General features: G+C 37.7%; 1 protein-coding gene and 1 pseudogene across 6 annotated transcripts in view; one reads left to right on the top strand and one right to left on the bottom strand.

The window, feature by feature from the left end:
- FBXW11 (F-box and WD repeat domain containing 11) overlaps positions 1-20,767 on the bottom strand; it is a 133,906-nt gene that overhangs the window by 72,571 nt on the left and 40,568 nt on the right. The gene's annotated exons all lie outside the window — the stretch shown is intronic.
- LOC132485920 (heterogeneous nuclear ribonucleoproteins A2/B1-like) lies at positions 725-1,757 on the top strand (annotated as a pseudogene).

Genomic DNA, 20,767 nt, shown 5'->3' with positions numbered 1-20,767 from the left:
ATAATAGCCAAAATTTGGAAGCAACCAGGATGTCCTTCTGTAGGTGAATGGATAAACTGTGATATAGCCAGACAATGAAATATTATTTGGCACTAAACAGAAAGGAGCTTTCAAGCCATAAAAAGACATGAAGGAAACTCAGATAAGTATTACTAAGTGAAAAAAGCCAATGTGAAATGGCTACATACTATATGATTCCCGTTATACGACATTCTGGAAAAGGTAAAACTATGGAGACAGTAAAAATAATAGTGGTTGCCAGGGGTCAGGAGGAGAGAGGGAAGAATAGGCAGGGCACAGAGGATTTTTAGGGCGGTGCAACTATTCTGTATGACACTATAATGGCAGATTCACGTTATACATGTGTCAAAACCGATGATGATGTAGGTCCATGGATTGTAACAAATATACCACTCGGGTGCAGGATGTCAATAGTGGGGGAGGTTGCGCCTGTGTAAGGACAAGAGATATATGGGTACGCAACAGCCTGAGGTAGGGAAGATGCGTTAGTCAGGGGGAAGGTTCTAGAAAAGTGGCGGCAGCGGCTCAAGCGGCAGTGGCAGCAGCGCCGGGTCACGAGTGGAGGTGCTCCTAGCGGTGCTGTTTCCCGAGCTGCGGCAGTTCTCACTACAGCGCCAGGACGAGTCCGGTTCATGTTCGTCCGCAGAGATCTCCCTCATCTCGCTCGGCTGCAGCCAATCGGGCTGAAGCAACTGAGTCCGCGATGGAGAGAGAAAAGGAACAATTCTGTGAACTCTTTATTGTGGCTTGAGCTTTGAAACTACAGAAGAAAGTCTGAGGAACTACTACGAGCAATGGGGAAAACTTACAGACTGTGTGGTAATGAGCGATCCTTCAAGCAAAAGATCAAGAGGATTTGGTTTTGTAACTTTTTCATCCATGGCTGAGGTTGATGCCACCATGGCTGCAAGACCTCATTCAACTGATGGGAGAGTAGTTGAGCCAAAACGTGCTGTTGCAAGAGAGGACTCTGGAAAGCCAGGGGCTCATGTCACTGTGAAGAAGCTATCTGTAGGTGGAATTAAAGAAGATACTGAGGAACATCAACTTAGAGATTACTTTGAGGAATATGGAAAAATTGAGACCACTGAGATAATTACTGATAGGCAGTCTGGAAAGAAAAGAGGCTTTGGGTTTGTTACTTTTGATGACCGTGATCCTGTGGATAAGACTGTGTTGCAGAAATACCATACTATCAATGGTCATAATGCAGAAGTAAGAAAGGCTTTGTCTAGACAAGAAATGCAGGAAGTCCAAAGTTCTAGAAGTGGAAGAGTAGGCCACTTTGGTTTTGGAGATTCTCGTGGTGGTGGTGGTGGAAATTTTGGACCAGGACCAGGAAGTAACTTCAGAGGAGGATCTGATGGATATGGAAGCGGTCATGGATTTGGGGATGGCTATAATGGGTATTGAGGAGGGCCTGGAGGTGGCAATTTTGAAGGTAGCCCTGATTATGGGGGAGGAAGAGGAGGACATGGTGGTGGAGGACCTGGATATGGCAACCAGGGTGGGGGCTATGGAGGTGGTTATGACAACTACAGAGGAGGAAATTATGGAAGTGGAAATTATAACCAGCAACCTTCTAACTAAGAAGAGTTGAGACTCTGGTGGTAGCAGGAACATGGGGGACCATATGGTGGAGGAAACTATGGTCCAGGAGGCAGTGGAGGAAGTGGGGGTTATGGAGGGAGAAGCCAATATTGAGCTTCTTCCTATTTACCATGGGCTTCACTGTGTAAATCGGAGAGGATGAGAGCCCAGAGGTAACAGAGCAGCTTCAGGTTACCGAAGTAACAATGTTAAGGAAACTCTTATCTCAGTCATGCATAAATATGCAGTGATATGGCAGAAGACACCAGAGCAGATGCAGAGAACCATTTTGTGAAGGGACTGGATTATTTAATAACATTACCTTACTGTAGAGGAAGGACTGTTAAAAAAAAAAAGCCTTTGAGACAGTTTCTTAGCTTTTTAATTGTTGTTTCTTTCTAGTGGTCTTTGTAAGAGTGTAGAAGCATTCCTTCTTTGATACTGTTAAATCTGTAAGTTTCAGGTGACATGTGAAACCTTTTTAAAGATTTTTCTCAATGTTTTGAAAAGCTACTAGCCAGGATCATGGTGTAATAAGACATAACATTTACACTTTAAAAAAATTTAAGTCCGTGTGTAAAAGCTGTTGTACATTTATGATTTAATAAAATAATTCTAAAGGAAAAAAAAAGAGAGATATATGGGAACTGGGAACTGTCTATACTTTCCACTCAGTTTCAGGATAAAACTGCTCTAAAAAATTAAGTTTATTAATTAAAAAAAAAAAAAAGGAAAGGAAAAGCCAGTTGTCTTTTGGAAACCATACAATTAAGGGAAGAAGAAATGGCAGGGGAGAGATTTTAAGATCCTGCAAGATTAAAGAATTTTTTGAAACATTCAAAGGATGCAAAGCCCTTCCTCCTCAATCTCCTGCTCCCCACCCCAAAACAAGACATCCAGTAAAGAAACTATGTTTTTTTTTGGGGGGGGGGGGACTTCCCTGGCAGTCCAGTGGTTAAGACTCCGTGCTTCCACTGAAGGGGACGCGAGTTCGATCCCTCGTCTGGGAAATAAGATCCCACGTGCTGTGTGGCGCAGTCAAAAAACAAAAAAGGAAGAAAGAAACTATGTTTTTTTTTTTTTTTTTTTTTTTTGCGGTACGTGGACCTCTCACCGTTGTTGCCTCTCCTGCTGCGGAGCGCAGGTCAGCGGCCATGGCCCACAGGCCCAGCCGCTCCGTGGCACGTGGGATCCTCTCGGACCCGGGCACAAACCCGTGTCCCCTGCATCGGCAGGCGGACCCCAACCACTGCGCCACCAGGGAAGCCCTGAAACTATGTTTTGTTACACTGACAGAAGATGTTCTTAAACTAGGACTCATAAAATTAACCTCAAACTGCCAGTCCTGCCCCCCAAAATGTAGTGACATAAGCAAATCTTCATCTACACACACAAGAAAATTCAGCTAATGAAATCCCCACACATAAAAGAAGAAAAGACAGGGAGGGGTGGAAGAAAATGAAAACTTCAAATCAGTCTTTCCTAACTGGGGTTCTACAAGATAATTAAGCCCTACTAAGAGTGATTTTGGTAATTGTTCACTTAATTTTCCTAAGGATAGTACATAGATACTATCATTCTAGTTATACATAAGAAAAGTAAATTTATTATATACTACGTATGCCTTAGTGCATTATGGCATACTGCGCTTATAGAATGTGCCTGAAAAGAGTACTCCAAACTGAACTCAGTATGCTTAAACAAATATTTGATGTTATTTTTTAAATGCCTTGAATCAGAAAGTCAAAACTCAAGAAGGAAAACATACCAAAAGCAGAAAGAAATGAAACAAGATTTAACTCAGTAAAGAAATAAAAACAAGATTATAATAGAAATGAAAGTAAATTACAATGCTCCCAAAATGATAAATTCAAATGAAAAATATAATAATAGGCATTAAAGAAAAGCAGGAAAATAATCTAAGAGAATGAAAGTGAGATAAAGAAAGAAACAAAACAGGACAGAGAAGTAGCTGAAATGGAAGAAAAAGAGGAAACCTTTCAGGGACAGACCCCTCCCCAATATCCCCTGCTTTAGCCTCTGTCTAAAGTACCTAGATACTAGTATCATTTCCTGAGCTGTCTTACAGATGTTAAAACGCCCACCAAATGGAAAACGTTACCTACTTGCTGACCATGAGCACACAGCCCCCACAGGTCTACTAGAGGCTAAGAACTGATAATGTTCACCCCTATGACACAGCCCTGTTACCTCACCATCAACCAAAGAACTATGCATGAGCTGACCACATACCCTGGGACTCCTCTCCCTCACCTTGCCTTTAAAAGGGTTTTCCTGAAACCCACTGGGGAGTTCAGGTGTTTTGACTACTAGCTGTCCTGGACTCCTTGCTTCGTGCCCTGCAATACACGCTGCACTTTCTTTCACCATAACCTGGTGTCAACAGACTGGCTTTACTGCGTGCAGGTGGGTGGACCCAAGTTTGTTTCAGTAACACTATAATTCAAGAAAACTTCCCAGAAATAAAAGGAAATCTGAACTGCATGTTAACAGGGTCTCCAGATACTAGGGAAAATTGGCCCACAGGATTAAACTCCTAGAGATACCCTAGTAAAATTATTAGACTTTAAGATAAAGAAAAGATTTCTCAGTCTCCAGTCCAAAAATTTTTTTTAATTAAAAGAAAACTTACAAGAGAAAGAGCATGAATTAGACTGGCATCAAATATCTTAAAAACAATGTACCAAGCAACATATCAGTGGAACAGCATTTTCCAAAAACTGTAGAAAAGAAAGTGTAAGGTAAAGATTTTCTAACCAAAGACAACAGGAAAATAGTTTCAAACAGGTAACAGGTCAGGGAATTCTGTATCCTTGAGCAGCCAAGAGATGACTCAGAACACTTTAGCAAAAAGATTAATGGTAAACATTTTAAAATAATTACAGTATGGATATAAGAATAAAACAAAGATGGAGATGATGAGAGTTGAAGAATATGTGATACATTCTGAAAAGTAGAAATAATGCAGCTTAAAAGAAGAAGGGATCAGAAGAGGAAAGAACAAGTCCTGACTGTTGTATAGTGAACAGGTGGCAGTTAAAGAATTCCATTAAAAGGATAAACTTGTTAATAAAATATTAAATAAAATCCCAAGAATTACAAGCATTTTAAAAGTTGTAAGTAAAGGGTAATCAATAGAACAAAAATATACACCTAAGTTTAAATAGAAATTTCAAAAATAAAAGAGCAAAGAAAACAACACATCATGAAAAGAAACTAAAAGATATGCAAAGAGACATGGATTAAAAACACACTAACACACACTACTCCCAATACAAAGCAGATCAAGAGGACCAAAAAATAAAGTTCAGAAGAATAAACATAGTCAAGAAGGTACAGCAAATATTAGCGATATCAAACTTTACACCCTGTAAATAGAGACTAATCTGTTTTTCAAGCACACATGAAAAATTTATGAAGACTCATCATATATTTGATTACAAAGAAATTAGTTCTACAAAAGAAAAAAAATCAGATAATAATGGCCTCTGATCAAAAGATATAAAACTAGAAATAATTCCCCCCAGAAGAACTGTTTTCTTTCAAAATCAATGCTATGAAGCAATTTATGAAGCTTCTGGCCTACACATGCTTTGAAGATTTGGTAGAATTCCCCTGTGAAACCATGTTGGTCTGATGCATTTTTGTGGCTTGGTTCTTTGATAAGTTTCTCTATTCTTTTCTTCAAAATTAGTTCTTGGATAAGACAACTCAACATTATAAAGAGAACAGTTCACCCTAATTTATAATTTTAAAACACCCCAGTATCACATAAAAAGCTTCTTGTGGAGCCAGACAAGTTGGTACTCAAATTCATGTGGAAAAACTTATAAGAATACTCAGAAAACAACATGCAAAAAGAAAAGCTACAAGGTGCGATTAGCCCCACCAGACATTTAAACATACTATAAGTCTCTCTAGTTAAAAACAAGGTTCTTTTGTGGCATATGCATAGATAATTACTCTGATGTAGGGGTCAGCAAGCTTCTGTAAAGGATGAGAGGTGAATATTTCAAGCTTTGCAAGCCTCACAGTTTCTTTCACAACTACTTGACTCTTCTGTTGTAGCACAAAGGCAGCCATAGATGATAAGTAAATAAACGAGTGGGGCTGTGATCCAATATAACATTACTTACAAAAATAGGGCTGGGTTTGGCCAGAGGGCCATAGTTTGCCACATCCTGGCCTAATGGAATAGAATGTTCAGAAATAGACCCAGGTACATATGGAAATTTAGTACATGATAAAAGTGGCTTCTCAAATCACTAGGGAACTTCAATATTGTGTTGGTTTCTGCTGTACCGCAGTGATTCAGTTATACATATGTAATACATTCTTTTTTATATTCTTTTCCACTATGGTTTAATCATAGGATATTGAATAGAGTTCCCTGTGCTATACAGTAGGACCTTGTTGTTTATGCATTCTATATTAGTTTGCATTTGCTAAACTGCAAAACTTTTTAATAAGTGCTGGGACAACTGGTCAGCCATTTGGAAAAAGATAAAATTAGAACACTGGAAAAAATATTTACAACGTATGTCACAGGTAAAAGGACTTATATACCTAAATTTTTCTTTTAAATTGAGGGGGATAAAAATTACCAAAATCCCAAAAGGAAAATGAGGAAAGGACATGGACAGACTTTTTAAAAGATATAAAAACAACCCTTAAATAAGAAAAGATGTTTAGACTTACTCATAATTAAAGAGATGCAAATTAAAGCTATACATTTCTCACCTAACACTGGCAAATATTCACAAGTATGACAAGACATTCTGTCAGTAAAAGAGTAAGGAAACAGGCACTCTCATATACTTCTGGTGGGAAGGCAAATGTGTACAACCCTTCTGGAGGAGAATTTGGCAATATCTAACAAAACTACATAAGTAGCTTGACGTTTTGATCCGGCATTACCTTTGATCCTGTATCAACCTTTTTTTTTCTTTGCTTGTTTTTGGTTTTTTGGGGGTTTCTTTTAATTTTATTTATTTATTTTTATACAGCAGGTTCTTACTAGTTATCTTTTTTATACATATTAGTGTATATATGTCAATCCCAATTTCCCAATTCATCCCTTTTGATCCAATAACACGTTTCTAGGAATTTTCCCTGAAGATACACTATAATTAAATACTATGAAAACACATATGCACAAGGTAAACATAGGCACTGGAGCCCTGTTTGTAATTTAAAAAACAAAAACAAAACCAAAACAACCTGCATGCTCATAGGTAAGATCCTAGCCGAATATACTATGGTGTATCAACACACAGTATGCAGCCTTATGCAAGAATAAGAAAGGCCTCTATGGGCTAATACAGAGTAATTTTCAGGGTACATTTTCAGGTGAAAAAAGCAAAGTGCAAAATAGTATCTACCTATATACTAACCTTTGTATAAGAAATAAACAGAAATAAGAAAATATACATGTGGGTACCTGTTCCTTAGTAAATAAAGAAACCCAGGAAGGATAAACCAGAAACTAAAAAAATTGGTTACCCAATGGAAACAGGATGGAAAGAACAGAGGAATGGGAACAGGAAAGAAAGGATGACCTTTCTGTATTGTTTTTACTCTTAGAACCGCAATACATGCTTTATATACTCAAAAAAATAAAATCAACGACGATTGGGAGAGAGAGATGGAATATCAACAGAAACAAACGAACCTAAATACATTTCAATTGAATAACATAATCATACTTAATGGTGAGGAAAAAATTAACCCAAGTGACTCTGGAACTCAGCAGTTAGAATATATAGCCAAAACCAAAAGTTAATTGTAAAGAAATATTCAGTATGGTTAGTAAACTTATTTTTCAGTGATATAGGTAAGCAATTCTAAAACTATTGAATATGCATTCTAGAACTGAGCAGGTGAGTAAATATACTGTGGAAAACAGGAGTCATTGTTTCTCACTGTTAGAGAAGGGAGTTACAAATATGAAAAGGGCTATCTTAGAAAACTACAATGAAATCTCTAAGACTGGACTAGAACTATCACCGTGAACTTGCGGTTTTTTAATACACAGAAAAGAAGGGAGCTTTTTTCACAGAGACAAAATTATACATATATTACCTAACACTGTTGGCTGAGAGAGCCTATAGAAGCAGTGACATACCAATAGCACTAAGCACACTTACCAACCAGATCTAAATACCATTCTTCACAAAAAGAAACCAAGGTTCCTTACAGAATTGACTAATTCCAGGGCTGACTATGGGAAAATACAAGATGAGCCTGGAAAATTTTTTTTTTGCCCCAGAAAGCAAGAAGTGCTTAAAGAATTATGAGGACAGATCAAAAGGATACAGGACCCAGCTTGAAAGGGCATGCAATGGCCAAGCTTTGAACAATCTGACCATCAAAATACATAATAACAGATTATAACCCACTGAAAAAAATAAGAAACCACAAGTCTATAAGTGAATAAACTTAAATTCTAATGAAAAGAGGACATTTATACAGTTTCAAAGTACCTCTCCACAAAATACTTAATTACAGAGAGAAAAAGGGTAACTTTAGAGTGAAGAAAGCTCCTGGATACCACCTTTCTCAAATAATCAAGATGACCACCGTTAGTAACAAGAGAAATCAAAATCGTGTACTACCTAATAAGATACAAAGATAAAGAACACAGCATCACTTCTGTGATATTCCTTTCAAAGATGTATAAACTAAATTTAATCATAAGGAAACAGACAAACCTACATTGACAGACATACTACAAAATAACTGATCTGTAATCTTCAAAAGTGCCAAGGTCACAGAAGTCCATGAAAGCCGGAGAAACTGTTGCAGATTGAAAGAAACTAAAGAAGTATGACAACTAAAGGCGGCTTATCATTCTGAACTGGATACCTTTGCTACAAAGGACATTATTGGACCTTTGATGAAGCTCAAGAGACTGAGGACTGGATGGCAGTAATGTATCCAATGTTAATTTACTGGTTTGATTCTCATATTATGATTACGTAGAACATCCTCCTTTGTAAGAAATATACACTAAAACACTAGAACATGATGGAGCAGTCAGTCAGCTTTACTTTCACATAATTTGAGAAACAAAAAGTTCTTAGTACTGTACTTACAATTGAGCTCAAGACTGTCTCAAAATCAATACAAATAAATCTTTCAATGGCTGGTTTGCAATAACTAATACCCAACACTTCAAACTGTGGGATCATAACCCCAGGAAAAAACTGTGCTGACATGTTTTGTGCCTTTTTCACCATCACTGTCGGATGATTTGAGTAAACATCTCAAACCAGTACTGACTGAGGACACTACAGGCTCAGTGTCTTCCCCAAGCCATTCACTACTAGTTGACAGTTAGGGATTCATCCAACCATCTCTTTCCTGTGAACTCTACCAGATCCCTCTGGGCGATGTTTCTTCTGGCAAAGTTTTTACTTTGAAATTAATTAGGTGATGGTTTCTTCTGGTTACCATTACTCTAACCCTTAATTTTTCATTTCCTGTTGTCTTATAGATGAAGGATTTAACATTTGCCTTTTACTCCGAATTTAAAAAGATGGAAGCATGCTATAATATAAGAGATTTTACAAAGACTTCAGTAAGCGACTCCTGGTTTTCTAAAGGGAGAATGCGGTAGAAAGAACCTTCCTTTACTGGGGTAAACAGTTTTCATATGCCGTCTATCTACAAAGATTGGCAGCTGGTTCTTTGTACTACCGGGTCATAGCACAGTGCATGGCACACAGCAAGCAATCAGTAAAAATGTACGAAATGTGTTATGGGTGATTCTATACTTTCTGTATTTTCTGAATAACCTCATCTAAACTGAATAATCTCGATTTTGAATTCTAGACAGAGCACCCAGGCAATTCAATAAGAAGGCACATGTTGGAAAATGTCTCTCAAGTCCTTAATTCTTGGCCAAGCATATCCAGTATTATTAGATCTTATTTTAGTAGGCCATGCCTTAGCTGACTCAACTTATACTCAAATTGCTCAGAGAGGAGAGCTGCCATTTGTGAAGAGGGCTGTGAATTTAGAGTACTCTACTGAATCACACAAATCAGCCTTGTTAAATTTTTTTAGAATAATAATGTTCAATCCCAGTGAGGGTACAATGATATGCAAACCCTCTGGAAAACAATTTGACAGGATATATACAGTACATCTCCTAGGAATATATCCTAGGTAATTGAAAATGACAGCAAAGAATTATGCAAAAAGATGGAGATGCGTTTTTAATAATTAAAAGTGAAGAGTTTAAGCACCCAGAAAAATGTTAAATTATGGGCTGTTCATGAAATATGGTAATTTCAAATTATGAGAAATTTTTTTTTTTTTTTTTTTTTTCTTTTTGCAGTATGCGGGCCTCTCACTGTTGTGGCCTCTCCCGTTGCGGAGCACAGGCTCCGGATGCGCAGGCCCAGCGGCCATGGCTCACGGGCCCAGCCGCTCCGCGGCATATGGGATCCTCCCAGACCGGGGCACGAACCCGTATCCCCTGCATCGCAGGCGGACTCTCAACCACTGCGCCACCAGGGAGGCCCGAGAAATTTTTAATGATAGGAAAACATTAACCCAATAATTCTGAATAAGTGTACAAAGCATGTAAAGTAAAGCATATAAAGTTATATATATAATCATATATATATAATTCTCAACTATGTAAAGCATATGCAAAGATTAAAAACTCAAAGACAATATGCCAAAATACTAAGAATGGCACTCCCTAAATTGAGGATTATTTCTCATTTTTCTTTCCACTTTTATCCCAACATTCTACAATATGCATGTACTGTTTTTATAATCAGAAAAGATTTTTTAAGCAAAACAACCACAATACAATAAGCTATCCTTCAAAGAAAAATCAATTTTTACTCAAGGAACTCCCTTCAACTCACTTGAATACCTGGATTCAAAGAACTCAGAGAATTAAGTCGAAAGTAGTTCTGGCTATGACAGCAAATACCACTACCCCATATAATCCCAACGAAGCTTAGAGACAGGCATTCCTTCACACTCCAGTTTATTCTGTCTGTCCAGGAACTATTTTAGAAACAGGTGAATTTGTCATTCAGTGAACAGTAAGACATGACTGACCCTTTTCTCATGGAACTTGGGATTCTGATGGGGGAAAAACACAACAGACAGGAGGAAAAAAAACAAACATGGAATGTAATTTCAGGCAGTGCTAAGTGTTCTGAAGAAAAAATAAAGTAGGGCAAAGGAACAGAGTGAAAAGCAGGAAGCCATTTTAGATTGGGTGGCCAGAGAAGGCCTCTAAAGAAGAGGTATTTGATCATGTACGCTACTGGTGTTAACAACATAAATAGCATTCCTATTGCGTAATTGTCCTAGAAAACCCTATTTACAACTTAAAGTACAGATAATCGTCTCTATGAAAATAGTTTCTACTTTACGAGGCAATAAGGTGTATTGGAACCAGAGAGACTAGGCTTAAATCCTGGCTTTGCCACTTAGTAGGTGTGTGCCCTTAGGCAAGTCGCAAGCTTTCTTTCTCAGTTTCCTCATGTATAAAACAGACATAACAAAACCTAGTTCGTAAAATTTGTTCAGAGGATTAAAAAAGACAATATATGGGAAAGGGCTTAGTAATGTGTCTAGCGTTAAGTGTTAACTGTGAGTTCCCTACACACTTATGGTTCTTCCACAAAATGAGTACTAGGTACTGAGTGACTCTTTATGAAGAATCATTACTGAAGCATTTCATTATTGCAAGTAGACACATATCATATTTTTATCTTCCCATACCATGGACTCCAAAGTCCAAATCACCTCTGACTAAATGGCTATTAGATATTGGTGATATAAATGATATTGGCTTGATAAGACTGGTATCATTTTTACTAATGTCACACTCACCTTTTCTTTCTTCATTTGGTCATGGACTACCTCTGTTCCCATTTGTATCCCTAACTCCAAAGACTGGCCTCTTTTCAGTCACAGTTGTCATGGTTAATTTTATGTTTCAGCTTGGCCACAACAAACTTGGCCAGTTGTGTGGTCAAGCTTTAGTCTACATGTTGCTGTGAAGGTATTTTGTAGATGTGATTAACATTTATAATCAGTAGACTTTGAGTAAAGCAGATTACCCTCCAAACTGCAGGTGGGGCCTCATGTAGTAAGTTGAAGGCCTGAAGAGCAAAGATGCTGCCTCAAGACTGTAAAAGATCAATCTTGCCTGCATTTCTGCTTCTCTGCCACACAAATTTCAAATTTGCCAGTCCCCACAGTCATGTGAGCCAATTCTCTAAATTATCCATCTATCCATCTATCTACCTACTACTGGTTTTGTCTCTCTGGAGAACCCTAATACACTGGTCAACCTTAGAGTTGGTCCCCCTGCTTCCTCTCTTCATTCTATTATCTATACAGCAGCCAGAGGTCCTATTAACACATTAGTCAGATAAATTACACCTCTCGTCAAAATTCTCTAGTGACTTCCCATCTCATGCAGAATAAAAGCCCCAACCCTTGGGGTGCCCTACCCCCCGCCCCCACTTTCTCCATAGCACTTCTTACTACCTAAAATACCATGTGTTTTACTTATTTTCTTTCTTTTCCCACTAAAATTTAGGTTCTAAGACAGAGTGGCTTTTTGTCTATTTTGTGCACTCTTGTATTCCCAGCCCCTACAATAATCCCTGGTACACAGAAGGAGCATCATAAATATTTGTTGCTTGAAGAATAAGCAAATAAATAAACAAAGTGTGATTTTTTTAATGTATTCTTTGGGCTTTCCTATGTTTTCCAGTTTTGTACACTGGGCATTTATTTGTACTATCATATACTGAGATAATGATACTGAGATAGTATACTATCATATGCTGAGAATAATATAAATTAGAATGACCTCTTTGGTGGAGGATAGGTCAATGTTTTTTCGGGTTTTTAAAAATTAATTAATTAATTTTTTATTTTTTTAATTTTTGGCCGCGTTGGGTCTTTGTTGCTGTGCACGGGCTTTCTCTGGTTGCAGCGAGGGGGCTACTCTTCATTGCGTAGCACGGGCTTCTCACTGCGGTGACTTCTCTTGTTGTGGAGCGCGGGCTCTAGGCGCGTGGGCTTCAGTAGTTGTGGCATGCAGGCTCCGTAGTTGTGGCACGCAAGTTGTAGAGCACAGGGTCAGTAGTTGTGGCACACGGGCTTAGTTGCTCCGCGGCATGTGGGATCTTCCCGGGCCAGGGCTCAAACCCTTGTCCCCAGCATTGGCAGGCAGATTCTTAACCACTGTGCCACCAGGAAAGCCCTTGGTCAATGTTTAAAAGCCTTAAGAAAGTTCATATCCTTTAACTCAGAATTTCTCCAATGAATAATATAACCTAAGAAATAAGTATAGACTAAAATTTAATAACCTTAATGTCCATCAGTAGGAGAATGATTAAATTACTGTACATCCAGACAATTAAACTCTACATAGTTATTTATTAAAAATGTAGACCTAAGTTTACTAATGTGAATCATATGGGTAAAAATGGGGTTATAATTCAGTATACATGGAGTATAAGCCTATTTATAAACTAAACTAAACTAAACATACACATATACACACATACATAAAAATAAAATGTCAAGAAGAAAAAACAATGAATGGGCACTAAAATGAAGTGAGATTATGGCTGAATGATTAATTTCTTCTTTATACTTCTCTACTGTCCAAAATTTTTGCAGTGAAAAAGTGGTACTTTCATAAGCAGAACAATAAAAATAAATCAACAGAAATACATAAAACCAGAATTCTTACAAGCAATAAAATAAAAGTCTGTAGTATGAGGTATATTGTGTCATTTTTGTTGAAAAAGTAAAAATGCATTTTTTAATGTGGTCTGAATCCCATTTACCCACCTCCGTCTCCTCAAATTACGTATATTGTTAAATCTTACTCAACACGCACACTACCTTATCCACCACGCACACTGTTTTGGAAACCACAAATTAAAAGTGTTAGTAGAACAAGGCGTAGTTTTCATTTTCCCATAGCAGAGGCTCTCTTCCATGGAAAATATATGTGATTTCTTGAGTGCCTAAAAATATGTATATGATCAATGAAATTAATAAAGTGCTATTTCTTGAGGGCTAATACTATATGCCAGTCATTGTGCTATCATTAAAACTTTCTCCAAAATATGAATTTACTTGTTGCTTCAAATTCTGAGATCACCAAGTCACTCTATATTCAGAAAATATGACATGGAAATCACTTAAAAAAAAATACCCAAGAATTTCAACTCACAGTAAAAACAAGAAACATCACTTCTTTAGAAAAAATGCTAAAATGAATCTTTCTGTTTGGCACTTTGAAATTTTGAACTTTCAAAGCTTATCATCATTAACAGGACACTTTGAAACCAGCATTGTATGTATGAAAGACAGCATGATACACCGCGGACCATGACAAGCCTAAAGAGGTTAATAACTGATGATGATACTAGAGAAGTAAAGAAGAACAAAAGCTTGAAAGAGATTTCTGTGAGTGGGCATCATCAGATACAAGGAAATGAAACATGAGCATATGATCTCAAACCAATGGGGGAAAAGCTAGATCAGTAAATAGTATGCAGAAAACAGTGTGGCCATTTAGAAAGAATGTGGATCCCTGATTCATAGCATATACCAAAATAAATTACAGAGAAACGGAAACATTTAAATATAAAACATAAAGCCATAAACCACTAGAAGAATGGTAAAGGAAAAGAATGACTACAGATGGCCAACAGGCCCATGAAAAGATGCTCAACATCGCTAATTATTAGAGAAATGCAAATCAAAACTACAATGAGGTACCACCTCACATCGGTCAGAATGGCCATCATTAAAAAGTCTACAGATAACAAATGCTGGAGAGGGTGTGGAGAAAAGGGAACCCTCCTACACTGTTGGTGGGAATGTAAGTTGGTGCAATCACTGTGGAAAACAGTATGGGAGGTTCCTCAGAAAACTAAAAATAGAGTTACCATATGATCCAGCAATCCCACTCCTGGGCATATACCTGGACAAAACTATAATTCAAACAGATACATGTGCCCCTATGTTCACAGCAGCACTATTCGCAATAGCCAAGACATGGAAACAACCTAAATGTCCATCGACAGATGAATGGATAAAGAAGATGTGGTACATATATACAATGGAATACTACTCAGCCATAAAGAAGAACGAAATAATGCCATTAGCAGCAACATGGATGGACATAGAGATGATCATACTAAGTGAAGTCAGGAAGAGAAAGACAAATACCATACGATATCACTTACATGTGGAATCTAAAATATGGCACAAATGAATCTATCTATGAAACAGTAACAGACTCACAGACATAGAGAACAGACTTGTGGTTACCAAGGGGGAGGGGGTTGGGGGAGGGATGGTCTGAGAGTTTGGGATTGGCAGATGCAAACTACTACATACGGAATGGATAAACAACAAGGTCCTACTGTATAGCACAGGGAACTATGTTCAATATCTTGGGATAAACCATAATGTAAAAGAATATAAAAAAGAATGTATAAATGTGTATAACTGAGTCACTCTGTTGTACAGCAGAAATTAACACATTATAAATCAACTGTACTTGAATAAAAAATACATTAAAAAAGAAAAAAGAATAAGTATGATTATATAAAAAGTAAAAATTTCTTTCAGAATCTTCTTCAAAGCACAAAGCATTATAAACAAAACTGAAAGGCAAATGTCAAACTAGGGAAAACACTTGCAATAAATGACAGAGTTACTGTATTTAATATATAAAGAATTCCTACAACTAAGATTTTTTTTAAAGTCATTTTAGAAAAATGGAGAAAAGGTATGAAGAGTTAACTCATAAAACAAGAAGTAGAAATGGCCAATAAATAAATATGTATTTAACATTTTCATTTATCAGAATGGTAAAAAAATACAAAATTAAATTATCCAATGCCAGCTAAGGCATATAAAAAGGGAATCTCTCATCCGCTGCTTTTAGGAGTATAATCTGAGCCAGCCTGTCAAAAGTACAATTTAGAAACCTAAAGTGTTTTAATGTGCACATTCTTTCACCTAAAGAAATAATCACAGAAGTATACAAACACTTAGCTACAATGATGTTCTACTCAACATGGATGTCTCAAAAATTGGAAGCAGTCTTGACAAGGAAGGGAGGGTTTCTTAAAATCAGTAATATATATATTAAATGGAATATTATGCAATGATTTTTAAATGATGGTAGAAAGTCTTAATTCATCATGTTACTATTTGTCACTTTTTATTATTAGTTTAAATTGGAACAAGTATAAGTTATTTTTAATAATATTTTTAAAGTAAACCTTAAACATTTTTAAATGATATCCAGAGCTTACAGAAATAAACTAGATTATAAACTGGTCCACCCTCCATGAAAACGATTTAGCCTCACCTATCAAAATAAATCACTGCCCATTTTGTGACAAATCACTGAGCTATATAGTTAAGATTTCTGTACTTTCTACACATATATTATAATTCAAAGAAAAAAGAAAAAAAATGTACTCCTCACCCTCACTGCCCCCAAATCTATGGATGATAAAAGTTGGTGAAATTTCCACTGGTGAAAGAGTTAGACTTTACAAAATCTGGGGATATGTCTGCAATATGACTGCAAGTAAATAAAGAGGGAAAATCCCTGTAATTGTTGGGTTACATATCATCCTATGAACAAAAAACCAAAACATGCAATGGTAGACAACATTAAGTGTTAACATTTATTGCGGGGGGGGGGATGGAAAGGAGAGATTATTACTTTTCTGTATACAGACAATTTGATAATAAAACACTGATACTCCTTGACCAAGCAACTGTACTTCTAGGAATTTATTCTACAGACATAATCAGGCAAACCTAAAGGTATATGTTCACTGAAATTAGAAAAGTGCCATAACAGAAAAAAAAAACTGAAGCCTAAAGTTCCATTAATAGGGAACAGGATATATATATTTTTTAAAATGATAAAGCCAGTATGATGAAATATTATTGCATCCATAAAAAAGAACAGGGTTTATATGATTTTATATGCTGATATGGAAAGATTTTAAGTTTCTGTCTAAAGGATAATGGGAAACTCAGAAGTGATACTTTGGGAAGTGAGACCTCAGTTCAAAGGAAACTTTACATGTCTTTTACAACCTTCGGTACCAGTTGTACTATTTTTTTATTCTTTGAAACTTTTTTATATACATTTTTTCGCTGACATTAAACAGTGATTTGTCAAACTCCTTTTTAAAAAAGCTATCTTAGATTTGTTTTAAAATGCCCCAGAAAAAAACAAAGTTCAAGAAAGAGAAAGTTGGACTAAGAATAGCATAATTTTGAAAACTGTTCAAGCCTGGATCGCTTTACTTTTTTGTGTGTTTAGAAATTTCCATAGAATTTTTCACATAAAATCTTAGCTATATAATACAGATAAATCCAGAGCTGTTCCAGGTGAGTAAGTGAGAGAGGCATTATCCTTCTAGTGACTCCAAAGTCACACTCTGGGGTTCCATGGGACATTAAAACACCATTCTTATAATCATTTTCATCACCATAGTAACAAAGAGAACCTGCACAATTTGATGAATTCCTCCCTGCCCAACAGGCAGGAGGAAGACAGACCTTAAAACAGCAACAAATGTTCTCTCTGGGTGGTGAGGTTACCAGTGGATTTTTTTTTTTCTTAAGAAACTATATTTGTAAATTTTCTTATACAGGGAAAAAAAGGTATTTTTTAATGTTCATAAAATACAACACTCTACCACTGAAAGGTTACTCCACGCCTTCACATTATTGGCCTTAGAGTGCAACAGAATAATGAACAAGAAATAATAAATCCCCAACGCTCATTAAAAAAAAGACAGAGACGTTGAGTTGGAACAGCCATGTGTGACCTTAGGAGACAGCCCTTAACAAAACAAGAACACCTGACAGCAGGGGCCATATCATATCATATGCCCAGTCTTTTATCTTATTCTTATCTTGCCCTGGACTCTAAGACTGGAATTCCCTCTTCTTTTTTTTTTTTTTTTTTTTTGTGTGTGTGTGTGTGTGTGGTATGTGGGCCTCTCACTGTTGCGGCCTCTCCCGTTGAGGAGCACAGGCTCCAGACGCACAGGCCCAGCGGCCATGGCTCACGGGCCCAGCCGCTCCACGGCATGTGGGATCCTCCCAGACCGGGGCACGAACCCGTGTCCCCTGCATCAGCAGGCAGACTCTCAACCACTGCGCCACCAGGGAAGCCCTCCCTCTTCTTGAATAGGGAACCAGGGGCAAGCAATGAAAGAAATGGATTTTCGTTCCTCAACAGCAAGCAATTGGTAAGGTGTACCTGTTATCTCCCCTCTACCTCAGACAGACAGATATAACTATCTCCACGTAAAGGATGAGGAAACCGTGGGTCAGGAAAATTAAGTAACTTGCCTAGTGTCACAAAGCTATTAAGCATCAGGCAGAAGACTAGAATTGAGGTTTCTCTGCTCCAGAATCAGGATTCTTTCTACCAAGCTATCTCCCTTCTCTAAAAAATATTCTCTTACGTTGGTAGCTGTTAAGTTCCAACTGTAGTGTTCTCAAACCAGTGTGGCTCACTATATATATTGAAAAGAAAAGAAAGGCAGATGCCAAGAAGTTCTATTAATAACTGCCCAGCACTATCCACAACGGAGCTAGGTGAGAGGCACTAAAACTTGATTCACATGACCCCTGCTGTCATTTCAAGCAACCAACTCTTTAAAAAACCTTATCACTAACACTCTCCCCAACTGAGAGCTTGCAAATGGCATTCCCAAGAAAACTTGTCAGTTCACTACATGGAACCTCTACATTCCAGGTGCATTAGCTTTCAACTTTTTAATGTTAAAAATAAAGAGGAGGAACTTCCCTGGTGGCGCAGTGGTTAAGAATCCTCCTGTCAATGCAGGGGACACAGCTTCGAGCCCTGGTCTGGGAAGATCCCACATGCCGCGGAGCAACTAAAGCTCGTGCACCACAACTACTGGGCCTGTGCTCTAGACCCTGCGAGCCACAACTACTGAGCCTGCGTGCCACAACTACTGAAGCCCACGTACTCTAGGGCCCATGCTCCACAACAAGAGAAGCCACCGCAATGAGAAGCCCGCGCACCGCAATGAAGAGTAGCTCCTGCTCGTCGCAACTAGAGAAAGCCCGCACGCAGCAACGAAGACCCAACGCAGCCATAGATAGATAGATAGATAAATGTATTTTAAAAGTAAATAAATAAATAAAGGGTAATTGTTTCTACCCAAAAATGGCAGTTGCCAGGTTAAGGTCACTACAGCATGGTGACCAGAACACTGGCTTTGCAGTTATCCAGACCTAGGTTCATAACCTAGTTCTGCCACTTAAATATATGTGTAACCTTAGGCAAGTCAATTCAATTCCATAACTTCATATACAAAAAAGCCAAGATAGATAACTTCTCCATAAAGGATTAAATGAGATAACTTAGTACCTAGGGCCCAACACTTAAAAAGAAGGTGGAAAATTAATGATACATATATACAAATAAATACATATACAGTCATATATATATGATACCTATATGATAATTATATTATCATATAAATGATACATACGTACATGGTCTGAACTCTTGATTATATGATGTAACAATCAACTGGTTGAATCTGGTTATCTAAACCAACTAAAATATTGATTCAGTTCAGCTTAGTTCAGAGACAACAAGATATTCTAGTTCAACTGTTCTAAAAAATGTTGAGGGCTAGTCCTAGTTCAAAGTGTTTCACTTTTTTTTTTTTTGGTTGCATTGGGTCTTCATTGCTGTACACGGGTTTTCTCTAGTTGCAGCGAGTGGGGGTTACTCCTCATTGCAGTGGCTTCTCTTGCTGCAGAGCAGGGGCTCTAGGCACACAGGCTTCGGTAGTTGTGGCTCACGAGCTCCAGAGTGCAGGCTCAGTAGTTGTGGTGCACGGCCCTAGCTGCTCTGCGGCTTGTAGGATCTTCCTGGACTAGGGCTCAAACCCGTGTCCCCTGCATTGGTAGGTGGATTCTTAACTACTGAGCCACCAGGGAAGCCCAAAGTGTTTCATATTTTTTAAAAGTATGTATGTATGTGTGTGTATATTTACATGTATGTGTGTGTGTGTGTGTGTGTGTGTATTTGGCTAACTTAAGAATTTCTTCTCACACACACACACACATACAGGGACTTCATTTGTGGTTCAGTCTAGATTTTTGTTCACAGGTCTGCTTACTACAATGGGTTGCTTGAGAGCAGGGAACAAGTCTGTATTGCTCATCTTTTTATATACCCAGCACCAGTACAGGCCCTGGCACATACCAATTGTTCAGTAAATATTCATGGAATTGAATTTTCAGAAAAGCCACTCAGGAAACTTGCTAGCTTTAGGATTCAGGAGGGCTCAGCTTGGCAAAGGGAATGCAATTTCCCCCACTATGATATTTGGCAGGTTTCCTTTTTTTATTTTCAGATAGTGACTAAACAAGCCACACACTGGATATCGCAACAGTAAAGTTTTCACAAACAAAACTAAAATGGAAAACTCTAGAAATAGTAGCATTCCAGTGTAGAGGAAAGAAAACCAATTTTGGAATCATGCAAATCTTGGGTTCAAATGCTAGCTCCACCACTTCACAGATATGTAAAGATTAACTTGGGTCCAATCACACATATCACCTCTGAGACCCAGTTTCTACATCTGAAAAAACGGGAATAATAATACCTATCTCATAGGGTTGTCACAAAGCTAATATATGTGAAGCCCCAAGTACAATTGGTGGCGATTCTTTTTAACAGTTTTATTGAGGTGAATGAGTGATTTTTATTTTTTAAGTCTTTACTATTCCTTTTCCCCTCTCACAGGTGGCAGAAACTATGCCTAAAGGGAACTACAGTACTATCTTTACTCCTGCTTTTCAGAAGGTACACTAATTCAGCCATATATCAATAGATAGGCTAACTGGCTAAAGATGCAACTGTTCATGGGTCCAATGTGGTAATTTTAAGGGAGACCCTTTCATGCAACTCCAGAGCCCCAGCAAAGTCAACCAGGCTCTTTGGGTAGCCTGTTCCTTCTCTTCTTAATATGGGCTTGCTGAGAGGCAAGCAACGTGAAGCAAAAGTCATCTTTGTGATAAACCTAAGATG

This window comes from Mesoplodon densirostris, chromosome 3 (genome assembly GCF_025265405.1).
Source record: "Mesoplodon densirostris isolate mMesDen1 chromosome 3, mMesDen1 primary haplotype, whole genome shotgun sequence".
Lineage (NCBI taxonomy): Eukaryota > Metazoa > Chordata > Mammalia > Artiodactyla > Ziphiidae > Mesoplodon > Mesoplodon densirostris.
This window is presented reverse-complemented; position numbering and strand designations above follow the sequence as displayed.